The sequence below is a fragment of the Seriola dumerili genome, unplaced genomic scaffold, assembly GCF_002260705.1.
Source record: "Seriola dumerili isolate Sdu_G_001 unplaced genomic scaffold, Sdu_1.0 BDQW01000319.1, whole genome shotgun sequence".
NCBI classification, from domain to species: domain Eukaryota; kingdom Metazoa; phylum Chordata; class Actinopteri; order Carangiformes; family Carangidae; genus Seriola; species Seriola dumerili.
In genome coordinates, this window is record NW_019174574.1 from 2,674,419 (window position 1) to 2,691,702 (window position 17,284).

The 17,284-nt window shown below is 39.7% G+C and overlaps 1 pseudogene; it reads left to right on the forward strand.

Moving 5' to 3' along the window:
• The first annotated feature begins 3,036 nt into the window (after positions 1-3,036).
• Positions 3,037-4,451, forward strand: LOC111231810 (annotated as a pseudogene).
• The last annotated feature ends 12,833 nt before the right edge of the window (positions 4,452-17,284 follow it).

The window sequence follows — 17,284 nt, forward strand, 5'->3', positions numbered from 1 at the left end:
CATCCCAGAACCACACGGAGAGTGGACTTTACCGTGTCCGCCTGCGGCAGTATTATAGCTGTGTACATGAAATGTCCTCCTTCGTCACACAGTGATCTGGATCACATGTCTTCAGTCTAGCATCTTAAAAACTAATTCCATTAATTGATTCATGACAATACCATCAATACTTTCGAAAAAACTTTTATCTTTTAATGGTTGATCTGACTACCACAGCTTCATTATTCTACACAGTATTAACCACCACAAATCAGACAAGCAACTACTGTGGATAGTTTTAAGAAACCTAGTTTTATGATCTTGCTTTTCATTAACTATTACTTGCTTTTTAACTTCATAAATGTTTTATCTTTTCGTCCCTTGTTTATTGCCCTTTTAATTTATTATCTACCTCTTTTTTTGATTTAGATTTTTCTTCTAGAAGAACTTGGAGCTGCAATCGTGTAGGAAATGTGCTATACAAATAAAGTTATTTTATTATATGAATGTGCAGGTGGTTTACAGGTGAGAGCACCATGTTGCTCTGACTCATCAGGTTTACAGCTCTCACTTATTACAGCACGTGTTCTTCATCTAAAACATGAGAATAAACAAGATGAAGCTCAGCTTGGTCTAACGCTGCTGAAACGGTTCAGAATGTTTTCTCACCTGCTTGAAGTTGTTGAGGTGACGTGCAGCCTCGTTAAGCCATATCTCGGGCGGGCAGCAGCGGGTTTTCCGGGAAGCAGACAGACGGGGGTCCGGAGGAGTTCAGCGCGGGTGTCCGTTAGCTTCAGAGTTCTCCTCCGCTGCGTCCCGCCGCCTCGTTTTATACCGACCTGCGTGTCCCCCCTCTGTGTGTCGTGGACGCGTCGTTCCATGGGAAACCCTATTAATAACGCGCAGTTCCCATTAACCAGACAGACCGGGGGTTCCCAGGAAGAAAGCAAACCCCAGGGACCTGCAGGGGCCAGGAGGCCGCCCCTCCCCCACTCTCTCCGCTGTGGAGTCGTTGTTTTCCGGCGTTCTCCTCCTTTTCTCCGTCACGACCCGGAAGCTCCGCAGCTCAGGAGACCTGTCTGGTCTCTGACAGGAAACTCAAGGACATGGAGGTTCATTCCAAGACCTGTCTCAGGCCTGAAACCAGGTCTGTTGACACAGCTGCTGCAGTGACGTCACGTCCTGCAAACTTTACACAGACAGAACCAGGAGACTCAAGAGAGTTCAGACTATGAACTTGTTCAGGTTGTGTAAAGACTGAGTCCTAGTACAGACCAGAACACACCTGAAGCAGCTCTACGAGGCCCAAAAGGGTCCCACAGGTTAAAAAGTTTATAGACGTCTTAAACCAAGGCTCAATTTACAAGGGGATTGGGGTGTCTGGCCCCCCTGATGAAGACCCCCCAAAAAAGAGGTAAAACGACAGTGTAGTGGATGGAAACATTTATATAGGCTTATCTTATCTGTAATTGTAATATTTCAATATATTTTCTCAAATTCGTGCCTGGAATAATATTGGGTCCGATGCTTAAAAATTTGGTTTACAATTTTTTAGCGGATATATTTGAAAATTTAGCTCACAATCCTCACATTTAGCTCATTTTCTTCTCATTGAGACAGAAATTCCAGTAAAACATCTGTTATATTTCATGTTAACCAATGTGTATGAATTCTGAGTCTAAAAGTTAAATGCTTAAATCTAAATATTAAATCTAAATCTAAATATCAAACAGGCCTATACATCTAAATGTTAAATCTAAATGTTAGATTGTTAAATCTAAATCTTAAATTAAATTGTTAAAATCTTTTGTTAACATTTGTTCCACGCCCCCTTGCAGTGACTCAGTTGTTACACAGTCACCGTCCACACCGCTGACCGTTGGACCAGTCTGTTGAGACCAGTCAAAGACCTCAGTTGATTCGGGTGGCTTATGAGGGGATGTGTAAACTGAGTCCACTGCAAGGGGGCGTGGAACAAATGTTAACAAAGATTTAACATTTAATTTAGATTTAGATTTAACATCTAACATTTAGATTTAACATTTAGATGTATTAGGCCTGTTTGATATTTAGATTTAGATTTAATATTTAGATTTAACATTTAACTTTTAGACTCAAGATTCATACACATTGTTAACAATGAAATATAACATGATGTTTTACATGAATTTCTGTCTCAAATGAGAAGAAAATGACTAAAATGTGAGGAGTGTGAGCTAAATATTCAAAATATATCAGCTAAAAAAATTGTAACCAAATTTTTACATTCGGCACCCAATATTATTCCAGGCACGAATTTGAGAAATATATTGAAATATTTACAATTACAGATAAGATAGCCTAATATAAATGTTTCATCCACTGAAACTGTCGTTTTTACCTCTTTTTGGGGGTCTTCATCAGGGGGGCCAGACCACCCCAATCCCCCTTGTAAATTGAGCCCTGGTTAAGAGTCTATAACTTTTTAACCTGTGGGACCCTTTGGCCTCGGTAGAGCTGCTTCAGGTGTGTTTCTGGTCTGTACTGGACTCAGTCTTTACACAACCTGAACCAGTCATAGTCTGAAATCTCTTGAGTCTCCTGGTTCTGTCTGTGTAAAGTTTGCAGGACCGTGACGTCACTGCAGCAGCTGTGTCACAGACCTGGTTCAGGCCTGAGACAGGTCTTGGATGAACCTCCATGTCTTGAGTTCCTGTCAGAGACCAGACCAGGTCTCTGAGCTCCGGAGCTCCGGGTCGTGACGGAGAAGGAGAGGACGCCGGAAAACACGACTCCCACAGCGGAGAGAGTGGGAGGGGCGGCTCCTGGGCCCTGCAGGTCCCTGGGGTGCTTTCTTCCTGGGACCCCCGGTCTGTCTGGGCTTAATGGGACTGCCGTTATTAATAGGGTTTTCCATGGAACGACGCGTCACGACACACAAGGGGGGGACGCAGGTCGGTATAAAAGAGGCGGCGGGACGCAGCGGAGGAGAACTCTGAAGCTACGGACACCCGCGCTGAACTCTCCGGACCCCCGTCTGTCTGCTGCCCGGAAAACCCGCTGCTGCCCCCCCGAGATATGCTTAACGAGGCTGCACGTCACCTCAACAACTTCAACAGGTGAGAAAAACATTCTGAACCGTTCAGCAGCGTTAGACCAGCTGAGCTTCATCTTGTTTATCTCATGTTTAGATGAAGAACACGTGCTGTAATAAGTGAGAGCTGTAAACACCTGGATGAGTCAGAGCAACATGGTGCTCCCACCTGTAAACACCTGCACATTCATATAATAATAACTTTATTTGTATAGCACATTTCCTACACGATTGCAGCTCCAAGTTCTTCTAAGAAGAAAAATCTAAATCAAAAAAAGAGGTAGATAATAAATAAAAGGGCAAATAAACAAGAGGACGAAAAGAGAAAAACATTTATGAAGTAAAGCAAAGTATAGTTAATGAAAAGCAAGATCATAAAATAGGTTTCTTAAAACTATCCACAGTAGTTGCTTGTCTGATTTGTGGTGGTTAATACTTGTGTAATATGAAGCTGTTCAGTCAGATCAACATTAAAAGATAAAAGTGTTTTCGAAAGTATTGATTGTATTGTCATGAAAATCAAATTATGGAATTAGTTTAGATGCTAGACTGAAGAAATGTGATCAGATCACTGTGTGACGAGGAGGACATTCATGTACACACTATAATACTGCCCAGGAGGACACGGTAAAGTCCACTCTCCGTGTGGTCTGGTGCCCACCAAGTGCAACATCAAGCCTGGTTCTGTTCGCTTTTCTGTTCCTAAGAGAACATATGCTAAACTAATCTGTCTGTCTGTCTGTCTCTCTGTCTCTTCTCTGCTCTCCCTTGCAGTGATCCAGATAAACTCACCAGGATGACTCAGAGAACAACTCCGTATCAGATCAGCCTCAGTGACGGTACAACACTTATATATATATTTTAAAAAATCAGGAGACATAAAAATATGAACATCAAGTTCGGGCAGTAGAGTAATTGATTAATAAATTGGTATATGTATATTTTTTTAATGGTTGATTTAAATTTATGACAGCAGGACTCAGAGCTGACCCCTCCCCTCTCCTCTCCTCAGTCGCGGTCCCCAGGTCGGACGGCGGATCTTTACCAACAGTCGGGAGCGTTGGCGGCAGCAGAACGTTAACGGAGCATTCGCTGAGCTGCGGCGGCTCATCCCCACCCACCCCCCGACAGGAAGCTCAGTAAGAACGAGATTCTGCGCCTCGCCCTCAGGTACATCAACTTCCTGGACCGAATGCTGACAGACCAGGACCTCAGGGGGGTCCCACGGGTCCGAGCGGACAGCGTGGAGGAGGGGTCACCAAACTCCAGCTGTGAGAGTTCGGTGGAGGGAGACTCGGACGGTCTGACAGAGGACCAGGACTGTGGAGTCTGGGTCACCTGCAGTACTTCCACCTGGCAAACAGCTACAGTTGATCAGATCAGCAGAAACCAGGATTAGAGTCAGACTGATCCTCCATGTTGACTCCAGAGGAGTCGAATCACCACGACCTGTGGTCCTTTTAAACACACCTCACTGTCTGACCTGAGGCTGAAGAGTCTGTGTGATATTCACATTATCATTGTATCCTTATTAATGATTGATTATTGATTGATTAGACATTTTTAATTGTGTCTCTGTGTTCAGTTAGAAACAGAAGACTCTGTAACACTTAGTGTCCTTTAATGTTAAAGGAACCTTGATTTTATTGTTTAAAATCTTGTTGTTTGATGTTTGTTGTGATGAATAAAAAGCCAAATAATTCTACACACAACTGATGCTGCAGTGATTTATTTGTAACATGTGTTGTTTAAAGATGATATTATTCAAAATATAAAGTTTTAATGACTTTGGTCTAGATTTATTTTACTAAATTTAGCAGCTTCATCAGAACTGTTTGATTCAGAGTCACTGATTTTGCTTCACATTAATCACTTTGATGACGCGTTCAAGTGATTCTCGTCAACATGTTAACTCATCTGTTCTGTATTGATCCGATTCACTGGATCAATATCTGCACAGATGCTGAACCAGATGTAACTGATCCATATTTCCTGCTGATGCTACACCTGCATGTTTCATTAGAAACTGTAAAAACAAACATAATAAAATAGAAGACAAATATTTAAAATGCTTAATAAAAACATAAACGTTATGATATAATTTAAAAATCAGGATAGTCTGCTGATCCACAGATGTGCTTTTATTGTGGTAATTATTTAATGTGAACTTCACTAACTGGAACACAAGATGGACAGCTGAGATACTCCAAGTGCTTCATCATCATCATCATTATCATCATCAGCGAGTGTGAGTGACTCAGTGGATGATGAAGCATGTTCATCCTCCTCTTCGTCCTGTGTATGAAGACAGCAGGTGTTTTCCCACAGATTGTCTGTCAGGATCACCAGGTATAACACATGATGCTGATTGGGGGTTATGAGGTCAGAGGGGGGGGGCGTAGCCCATCACAGTAATAGCCAGTGATGAGTGGGTGTGAGCTGATGACTGATAAACATCTGAGCCAAGTCAGGCGGCCCCGAGAGAGACAACAACAGTAACAGGTCCCAGAGAGAGAGGGGGCGGGATCAAATTAGAGGAGAGCTGAGTTTGAGTGTGTGTGAGATGCAGCTTCATCCTCAGTTCCCACCTCTGTCTCTTTCACACTCACAGCTGGGTTATCTGATCTTGGGTCTATCACAGTAACATCATCTCTCTACAGGATCCTGACAGGGACAAAAAGAGTTTACCAATAAAGTGACAAAGAACAAATAGATATCTTTGTAATCAGTAGAATCATTTTGCTGTTGCAGATTTTCCATGTGTCACAAACAGAGTTTCTCACTAATCAATTGATCATGACGATTAAAGCTGCATCTTTAACGACATAAAGCAGCTCAGAACAACATGAGGACACCGATCATCACAGCAGTGCTTCATTAGTTTTGTTGCTATGTGGAAAATAGTGGCACATAGACCAAATCTCGCCTTTTAATAACAATAAAAAAAGTTTTTCCTTTCATAGTTTATGTCAAAATTTTTACACAATTTGTCATAAATATCTAGGTTGATACAACAGTATGTAAATCCAAATGAATTTGACCTCAAAATAAATTGCCCTTTTGATGCAGGGTCAATTTTAACTAGTGATTTTATGAGTGTAAGATTCAATTGAGTTTTAATATGAGGTGCTGTAACATTAATGAATAACATGAGCCTAAAACAACACATCTGATAAATGACTCTTCTTCTCAGAAATAAAGTCCAAACAGACCAAACACTGATGTCACACGAACCTGTGTTCAGAGATTACACTGTAAAAATCTCCTCTAATAACAGTTCATTAAAGGCACCCTCTGACCTCATAAAGCATCATGTGGTGCAGGTTAACACAGCTCATTCAGTGGAGCTGGATACAGCTGCAGCTGTATGACAGTGATTCAGTGATGGGATCAGTAGAAGACCACTTCATCTTCAGGGTGTCAAAAGTATCTTGGTTCACAAACATGTAAGGTGAAAATCTTCATCCTCATCGTCATATTACACACTGCTCTGAGTGTGAACACAACAGGCAGCAGACTGAGAGAACATAAGCAACAAACGTTCAGGACAGGCCTGACTCTGCCTGAGCTCTCAGTCACATGACCTCGTTGTTACAGCAGAGAGTCAACATTTGTGAACCGCTGTTCAGTCTGATGAGGAGGAGTCTGTAAAGTTCATAGGTCATTATTCAGATGTGTGCTTTGTTGTTGTTCACCAGAAACAAACATACAAATGTCTTTAAAACAATGTTGGTGAGTTCATGTCAGTAGGAAATCTGACAATTCAACCACAGAGCATGATCAGATTAAACCAGCTGTGAGTGTGAAAGAGACAGAGGTGGGAACTGAGGATGAAGCTGCATCTCACACACACTCAAACTCAGCTCTCTCTAATTGAATCCCGCCCCCTCTCTCCTCTGGGACCTGTTACTGTTGTTGTCTCTCTCGGGCCGCCTGATTGGCTCAGATGTTTATCAGTCATCAGCTCCACACCCACTCATCACTGGCTTATTACTTGATGACGGGCCACACCCCCCTCTGACCTCAAAACCCCCCAATCAGCATCATGTGTGATACCTGTGATCCTGACAGACAATACTGTGGAAAACACCCTGTTGTCTCTCACACAGGACGAAGAGGAGGATGAACATGCTTCATCATCAGGTGGTGTTGGTGTTGATGTATGAATCCGCCAAGAGTCATATGACAGAAAAAAACATCTGTAGCAACAGATCAATAAGAAAAGTTACAAAATCAATATTTCAGATGATCAACATCATAAAATATTTGTCTTGTGTTGTGTTGATTGATGATGGATGATGATGATGATGAAGCACCTGGAGTATCTCAGCTGTCTGTCTCTGTTTCCACAGTAAGTGAAGTTCACATTAAATAATTACCACAAATAAAAGCACATTTGTCGATCAGCAGCTGTTTTCATTACCCTTGATCTTCAGAATAAAGCATCAAAGTCATTTGTTATTTATTCAAAATACATTTTAAATGGTCAGAGAAGACTATCCTAATTTTTTTACATTACATTTATAGATTATTCTATATTCTATATTATTCTATATTATTATTATATATTCATTACATTCTTATTTTTAGTAAATACAGTTTTGTTTTTATTAATTTTTTATTTTAATTTTTTTTGATCTCACAACACTGGAATTTGATTTATCATGAAATCTAATGATTTTCACTGTAAGTTATTCACTATAATATATATAAATATATTATTATTACTCTTTTAAATCCTATCTTCTGTGTGTCGTTTTATTGTTCTCTCTCTCTTTATATTCTGTATTAAGGCCTTTGTATTTACAGTTTTTTTCGATTGCATAAACACTAAAGTCAAAAAGTATTACACAATTATCAAAACCTTACACTCACGGAGCAAAACATTGGCCCAGATTTGCACCACTATAAGCACAATGTCAGCCTCACACTTTTTGCAAAAACCAATACACACAGTGATTTGCAAAACACTAAACAACACTTGTGATTAGACACAGAAGTATATCATGATGTCACTTCCTTGCATTCCAAAGCACTGACTGTTAAGATTACCACACCAATGAGCCAATAGGTTAAACACAGCCATCAGTTGCGCAAACACATGATTGCTGTGATTGTAGACACACCCAATCAGGTTTAAAGCAGTATGAAAAATGTAACACGTGACTTACCTGTCTTCAACCAAAAATGGAAGGAATCAGAAGAAGAAAGAGTGAGGGTGAGAGGGGGAATCCACGCGGAGGAGAAGAGGCAGAGGAAGAGGAAGAGGCGAGGCTGTGTCAGAGGTTAGAGGCCGAGGTGGAGGTAGAGGAAGAGGTTACATTATTTTTCTTTCTACATAGGATTGAGGAGGTCGAGAAAGGACCAAGGAGGAAGGGCGCCATATTCACGCAAAACACAAGAGAGAGAGATCAGTAAACATGGTTCTGGCCAATAATGCTATCAGGCTCAGAGAAAATTCAAGCCAAACATATAATTGGTGACCATCGCCATTTTCAATTAATATGCCATCAGGTCTCTCTGTCAACACTGACACGCATCCTGGAAAAAGACATTCAGGTTTAAAATGAAAGAACTTTATCGAGGGCCTTTTTGGAGCGGAAATCCAGAGAGGGTCAAACAGCTGCAACATTAACATGTGGAGGTATGTATTGTTCACTGTGAGTTGCATACTGCACACGCTAAACCTTTTTACATGTTAAAGTTTACCTGTATACTAGATCTAATGCGAACGACCACAATCTTTGTCCTTCACCTGTATTTCAGAGAGTTTTTACAGTGGATGTTGAGGAATCCCACATGAGTTTATACAAACATAGATGAGGCAGGGTTTAACCTCACAGAAGCACAGGAAAGGAGAGGCAGAAATATCTTAGCACAGGGCTATAATCAAATGTCCCAGGGCAACCATGGGGGGGATAACATCAACACTCCTGTGTACACTGCATCACACCAGAATGGGGTCCTCTAGACTCAGATCAATTGACCAAATGAGGCCCTATACACAATTCACCAAATTCTCACAGCTTTTAGGACGCTGAAACATACGAGTCACAACACTTGTGTTGCCCGGCAGTTACCCAAATGCACGCAATGCAAGCGACATTGTCCATCTGGGACAATGTGCACTTCACCTTGCTCATGGTGCCACAATGCGATGGTGTCCGACCACAGGGGCAGACTCCGCTCACATCGAGCGGACACCGTTCCTACATTTAGCTACACACCTTCACCACACTTCTCCGTTTCTACAACCCAATGGAAGAGTTTTTTCTCCTGCATGGTGGTGGAGGGTTGACAAATCTCCGTCCCCAGCGCTCAGTTACCCCTCATTCAGGCCATGGAGGAGGCCTGTGGAACCGAAATCCGACGCCGCAGCTGTGCAAGGACGGATTCGACATTCAAGGCGGTCCCACGTTGGTTCGTGCCCAATGAGGATATCAACCTGTGATGTTTTGATGAAATTCTCTGCCAGATCCCAGCTAGGTGAAGAGATAATGTCTAGTATTTTCTGTACTGGATTTCAGTTTTTTTCAGAATTCTTTTTTTTTTTTTTTACTGTAATTGTAACCTGCTTCTGACACAGTATTTTCTGGTTTGTCTGGATATTTGCTGAGCTGACAGTGTTATTGCACACGACTGTTGTAGTAGCATGAAAAACTGGGACATGTTTTGTTTGTGATTCTCTGCATGTTGAAACATGTTGACCTGATTTGAGGTGTATGGAGAGAAAATAAGTTTGATAGTTTCATCAGTCTGCAGCAGTGTCTTGTGTTGTAGTGTTGGTGAATTATTGTATATTTGCAACTTCCTCTGTGTACTTCACTTACAGTGCCTCTAAATCACTGAAAGTAGAATTGCTAAAAGCACAGCAGTGTGTAACTTGCTTTCAAACAGAATTAAGTCATATTGAAACGTGTGTGTTTCATATAGGTAACAAAATATGGTTTTATAAAATTAATGTGATAGTTTTTACTAAGAGTGTTTCATTTTGCAAAGGAACTGAGGTGTTCTGCATAATTGTGTCTTAGTGTTTTGAAAAAACTGGGCCCTGTTTTCCAAATCGTGCCTAAGCAATTGAAAAAAACTGTAAGCCTCTTTGCGTTTCCTTGTTGTTGAATGGTTCAGCTGTTAAACAGTACAATTTTATACATCTGCTTGCGTCAAAACCCATGGATACGACACCTGGTTGAAATTAGAGAGCTGGTGATTGAAACAGTAGTCAAGAAAAAGTATTTTTATTCTTCAAGACACATTCAATCAACGCTCTGAGGGTGATTTCAGATTTCACCTGTCTGATGCTGGAACAAACATCTGTGAAATATGTCTGTAGCTGAAAGTATTGTGAAGTTTTACAGACTCAACTTTCCCTCCATTCAATTTTCAGCCAGAAAAGTTTTTGTGCTGAATCAGCATCAACAGTAGACGGTCCACCTCCAGACTTTGAAGATAAGTGAACTCTGTCCTGCTGGTGGCGCTACAGGAGAGACCACATTGAAACCAACATCATTGATAAATCATTCAACAGCCCTTCAGAGTAAAAGCCTATTTTAGCTACTGTTTGGTTATTCTTGTGTTATCAATATTAACTTCTTCTTTAAAAGAGATTGAAGGTTTGATATTTTATAACAGTTATAAATGTTTCAATGAGCCAGCAGAGTTCAGTTGCTCTTATTTTGTAAAGCACTTTGTGTTATATTGTTTGGCAAGAAAAGTGCGATACAAATAAAGCCTAATTTGATTGGATTGATTGATTATTGATGATGATTGATTTGATTGATTGATTGATGTCACTGAGTTGCTGCTTCCTGTAAAAAAACATCACTGTCACACTGGATAGAGAAAATAATGTGGCTGAACTTTTATTTAATGAAACACATTTTCAATGATTCAAAGAAGTTTTGTGGAATGTAGGAAAGTGGTTGAACAATGAGGAAAATGATGATGATATGTGAATTGATAAAGAGTCGGTCTGCAGTGCACAGCAAGCTCAGTATGAAAAAATAGGTAATGATGTTTACAAACGTAGAAAAACAAGCTCAACAACAGCTGAACATAAAGTTCTCTGTTTAAACTGAACCAAAAGTTGTTTTTGAAATTTTAAGAATGATGAAAAAAATGAAATAAAGAGTGAGCCAGAAATAAACACCTCAAACAACACTGAAACCATGTGGGGAGGGGGGGGACTAAAGGAAAACTACAGTTTGAAACTGGTGTATTTCAGCCTACATGTGCCTCCACCTCTGCTGCAAGAAGACTCAGGAACATGTCGACGTTCATGGTCCTGGATCACAGAGTCCACTGGTTTCAGGTGAGTCACCCTCACAGGTGACAGCTGCTGATCGTAGTGACTCCACTAAGAGACATAATACATGATAAAACACTGGATGGTGTTTAATTGATATGTGTTTATTCTGATTTCTATGATTGATGCGGTCTGAGGTCTCTCTGAGTAATGAAGAACTCGGCTGGCGAGAGATGCGTCTGTGAACGCCAGTTTGGGGTCCTGTCTGTTAGAGTCTATGTGGTGTGTTCAGGGCCCTGCAAGCTGCGACTTGGTTAAACGGAGGACTGAGTGAATTAAAATAATGGGGAACAAAACTCAGTCTCAGATTACAGTAAAATGTTATTATAGGTGCGAGTCCTCGTTCTTCTGCATTCTCTACACCAGAGGTGGAAGTTGTTGATGTTAGCTCCGCCCACAACAAGGAAATCAATCAATCAATTTTTCGTTAACAGCAGATTTCAGTGAACAGACCAGGCACAATCAGTCTTCAAACAGCACACGGGTCAGATCTGAGTGGCAGCGTGGAGCGTCAAGTCCGTTCAGGAGGGAAAAATCCTGTTATCAATCACTGGCCTTCAGATCAATCACTGCGTGCTGTCTGATCAATAACTGCTGCTGTCTGATCAGTTCTATCAGCTGGTCTGAAGTCAGTTTTACAGTATTTAAAGCACAAAGTGAAAAAACAAGACAAATGAAAACTCTTAGAAAAAGAAAATAATAATAATAATTATAAACAGGAGGAGGGGAAATTTGGCGTCAGAGAACATCACTGCTTCTCATGGCAACAACTTCACCACACTGATGACATCTTCCAACACTTTAAAAAAATATCTATTATCCTCTCAGCCTCTGGGCAGTTCAAGCTTTGGCATTTGTCGTGCAACAGTAATAACAATAATGAATAATAATAAATAATTATATTTGGTCCATTTCTTCCTCCAGCAGTCACTGGTCAGTCCTCTCTCTCCCAATCCATAATCAATTTCACCTGCAGCCTCCTTACCGATACCCTTCCACTCGTCTGATCCAAGCTGGACTCATCTGAACAGAGGACACAGATACCTGAGTGAATACAGAACAATCAGCAGATCAATAAACTTGATCAGTTTCAACAAAGTCACCAAAGTTAAAAAACTGAATCAATAATCAGGTCAGAAACATCAACCATGCAGAGACAAACCCTCAGTCAGTGTTTTTAACAAGGCTGTCCTGGTGCATTCAAGCGACACTCTGCATTCAGCAAAACAAAAAACCAAACAAAAAAAAAACAAAAAACAACCAAATAATGTTTATCCTTTCCCCAAAAAAAACACACTGTGTTGTCTTACTGCTGCTCTGTGTGAAATGTGCTCTACACATACAAAGATGATGCTGATGATGATGATTGATTGTTAACAGTCTGAGTTTCTGGAATTATTGTCTATTTCTGAAACAGACATTTAAACCAAACTCCATTCAAAAAATCTGTTTCATGTTCTCTGCAAATGTAAACACTGGAGAAATTTAAATCACGAGTTTTCCTTGAATGCACCACAGAGACCGTTTTTAAACCTTCTTAACACCAGACGTGATTGATAAAGTAACTTTTACCAAAAAAATATAGCTGACTGACATCATTACAGAATGTGACATGTCTCAATTTTCAGAGATGAAAATAAAAAAAGATGGTTTTCATCGATTTCACGTTATTGAGGCAAACAATTTGAGAATCAATGAAGTGTTAAAGATGTTAAAAGTTCTCCGGCGTGTCTGCTTTTCTAGTGTTTCTGTCACAGCAAACTGAGTCGCTTTGTTATTTGGGACAAAACATCTGAAAACGTCACTGTTGGAACAGTGGGATCTTCATTATTTAATTATTTATTGAATATTTCATTTATAAAACAAAAACGTTAGTGAGAAATAATCAGTGATCAAATCAGCTCTGGTTAAAGTTGAGTTTAGTGATGTCGTCTTTCCCACCCAAGCCCCCACATTGAGAAAAATAAATTATCATAACAAAGAAGTGTGAAACTTTCAATTTCAAAATAAAGCAGATATATTAGCCTCAAAATAAAGTAGCTCCATTATGAGTCACATAAAACACAGAAAAATATCAAACGATCAAATATCAAACTGTTTGTTTATGTTGTGTTTCATGTAAAAACTGAATGTATGTTATTGTCATCAGTTTTCTTTTTATTTTCAAATATCTCTGCTGCTGCTGTTGTTGTTGCTGTTGTTGTGTTTTGTTTTGTTGGATGTTAACCTCTGACCTGCGGGAGGCTGCGAGCTTCATTACAGAGTGATCGTCTTCGTCACTTCCACCCATCCATTCTCCACCAGAGTCGTCGTTAGTTCGGACAGCAGGCCGTACTTCTTCTTGTGGTGGGTTGTTTTCAGCCTGAGCATCAACAATCAATTATTTACAGAAAGGATACAGTTTCACCAGGAAACTATTATTAAACAGTTTTTTGGATGAAACATTAGGGTCTTAATGCTTGCACACTGAATTGCAGCAGGGGGCCACAAAAAAATTTTACAAAAGGCACATAAAAAATTGCCTTTCATAGCACATATTACATCTGGTGATACCGAAAGGAACTCTTAAATTGCTAAATTTATGAATTGAAGTTTGGGCTTCACATCAATTATCAAATATAATTATTACATTATATTTTTTGCATTAATTTGCCAGCTATACTAATACACTTTAGTAGTTCTGGACCTCTGGCATCCATGTGGCTAAAAGTAATATTACCTTTATATCAGCTTACATCCTTGCCAAACCAGTGTATGTGGGCAGACAGTAAACCAAAATCCATTTAAAAATCCACTGGTTTAATGTTTCCCTGCTTCTCAACAGTTGTACCAAAACATTGTAAAGTGGTGTCACGGCGGTTGGTACCAACTGGAGGAGCCACTCGATCAGTTCACGTAGTGTAAGTATCTGCATCTGGCAAAACTTATTAAGAATTTTCACATTTTGCAGAAGAAAAATAGATATGATATCATGGTTAAAATGAAATAGGCACTAAATGAGAAACTTGTGAGCAATTAAAACCATATTGGTTGGGAGAGGGTCATAGTTTATGTAACCATTACTTTGGTGTATGAGATGTTATGCTGAGATTGAACAGCAGCCGACTAAAAGTTTTAATAAAAAAAAAAAAAAAAAAAAAAAAAAAAAAAAAAAAAAAAAAAAAAAAAAAAAAAAAAAAAAAAAAAAAAAAAAAAAAAAAAAAAAAAAAAAAAAAAAAAAAAAAAACAAAAAAAAAAAAAAAAAAAAAAAAAAAAAAAAAAAAAAAAAAAAAAAAAAAAAAAAAAAAAAAAAAAAAAAAAAAAAAAAAAAAAAAAAAATAAAAAAAAAAAAAAAAAAAAAAAAAAAAAAAAAAAAAAAAAAAAAAAAAAAAAAAAAAAAAAAAAAAAAAAAAAAAAAAAAAAAAAAAAAAAAAAAAAAAAAAAAAAAAAAAAAATGGGGCATAAATCACCCTTTTACAGCATCTATACCTCTGCTGATAACTAGAGGAAGTATTAAAATGGCTACATTTATGAAATTAGGTCTGGCGTTGACGTCAATGAAACATTAATTCTGTTTAAGATTAATCTATGAATCTATGCAGCCTATACAAATAATAAATTCAAATTTGTTTTAGTACCGCGCACTAATCCATGCCGTGTAACAACATGTAATATTACCATTACAACAGCTTACACATCCTGGCAAACCAGATGTATGTGGACAGAACACGTAAACCAAAACTCCATTTAGAAAAATCTAGTAGTTTAATTTTCATGCTTTCTAAGTAGTTTAACACACTTTTTATAATGTGAATAATGTGTTTTTGTTAAATCTGGAGGAGCAACTCTTTGTTTCAGCGTGTATCTGATTGTTAGATTATATAAAATTTTCCCCATTTTGGATAAAAATATATGACTGGCGTATCGTCCTTCTCATTAAAGTAATTACAAGCAGTTCTCACCGCACAGCTCGATGAGGAAGTAGAAGACTCCGATCATGGTGATGCGATAGGAACGTTACAGGGCCCTCTGGAATCATCGAGCTGTCCCACGTTGAGGCCGGGTGAACCCACATCGTTGCTCTTACCGCCACTGCTTGTGGAGTTCACCCCGCTTGGAGTTCGTCAAAGCCGTCTTGGGCGCCCGCGGTGTGCCGGTGGCAGGCTTTTTGGTCGCATCCTCCGCCGCGAACACGAACACCCAAAAATTCGGTAAAGAAACCACCGAAGAAGTCTACAGAAAGTCATTTTACACCCAGAAACAGTCGATGGAGAAAAAAGGAAAAACAAAAAAAAGCGAAGGAGTAGGTTGGAGTTTTAACCGGTACTGGAGAGAACCGGGTTTCCAGGGGTGCATACACGTTCGCGTGGCTAAAACTTTCTGGCCTCCGGTTTATTTACACAAAGTAAACCCAACTAGGAAGTTCTCATCACCTACTGGCTGACGCTCGGGAGAGACATGGACACATTTACCCCTCAGTTGAGAAATCTCTCTATGTTCTGGATGCCACACCACACCGTGTCAACATCAAGCCTGGTTCTGTTCGCTTTTCTGTTCCTAAGAGAACATATGCTAACTAATCTGTCTGTCTGTCTGTCTCTCTGTCTCTCTCTGTCTCCCTGCAGTGATCCAGATAAACTCACCAGGATGACTCAGAGAACAACTCCGTATCAGATCAGCCTCAGTGACGGTACAACACTTTATATATATATTTTAAAAAATCAGGAGACATAAAACATATGAACATCAAGTTCGGGCAGTAGAGTAATTGATTAATAAATTGGTATATGTATATTTTTTTAATGGTTGATTTAAATTTATGACAGCAGGACTCAGAGCTGACCCCTCCCCCTCTCCTCTCCTCAGGTCGCGGTCCCCAGGTCGGACGGCGGATCTTTACCAACAGTCGGGAGCGTTGGCGGCAGCAGAACGTTAACGGAGCATTCGCTGAGCTGCGGCGGCTCATCCCCACCCACCCCCCCGACAGGAAGCTCAGTAAGAACGAGATTCTGCGCCTCGCCCTCAGGTACATCAACTTCCTGGACCGAATGCTGACAGACCAGGACCTCAGGGGGGTCCCAAGGGTCCGAGCGGACAGCGTGGAGGAGGGGTCACCAAACTCCAGCTGTGAGAGTTGGGTGGAGGGAGACTCGGACGGTCTGACAGAGGACCAGGACTGTGGAGGTCTGGGTCACCTGCAGTACTTCCACCTGGCAAACAGCTACAGTTGATCAGATCCAGCAGAAACCAGGATTTAGAGTCAGACTGATCCTCCATGTTGACTCCAGAGGAGTCGAATCACCACGACCTGTGGTCCTTTAAACACACCTCACTGTCTGACCTGAGGCTGAAGAGTCTGTGTGATATTCACATTATCATTGTATCCTTATTAATGATTGATTATTGATTGATTAGACATTTTTAATTGTGTCTCTGTGTTCAGTTAGAAACAGAAGACTCTGTAACACTTAGTTCCTTTAATGTTAAAGGAACCTTGATTTTATTGTTTAAAATCTTTGTTGTTTGATGTTTGTTGTGATGAATAAAAAGCCAAATAATTCTACACCAACTGATGCTGCAGTGATTTATTTGTAACATGTGTTTGTTTAAAGATGATATTATTCAAATATAAAGTTTTAATGACTTTGGTCTAGATTTATTTTACTAAATTTAGCAGCTTCATCAGGAACTGTTTCATTCAGAGTCCACTTCACATTAATCACTTGATGACGCGTTCAAGTGATTCTCGTCAACATGTTAACTCATCTGTTCTGTATTGATCCGATTCACTGGATCAATATCTGCACAGATGCTGACCCAGATGTAACTGATCCATATTTCCTGCTGATGCTACACCTGCATGTTTCATTAGAAACTGTAAAAACAAACATAATAAAATAGAAGACAAATATTTAAAATGCTTAATAAAAACATAAACGTTATGAATA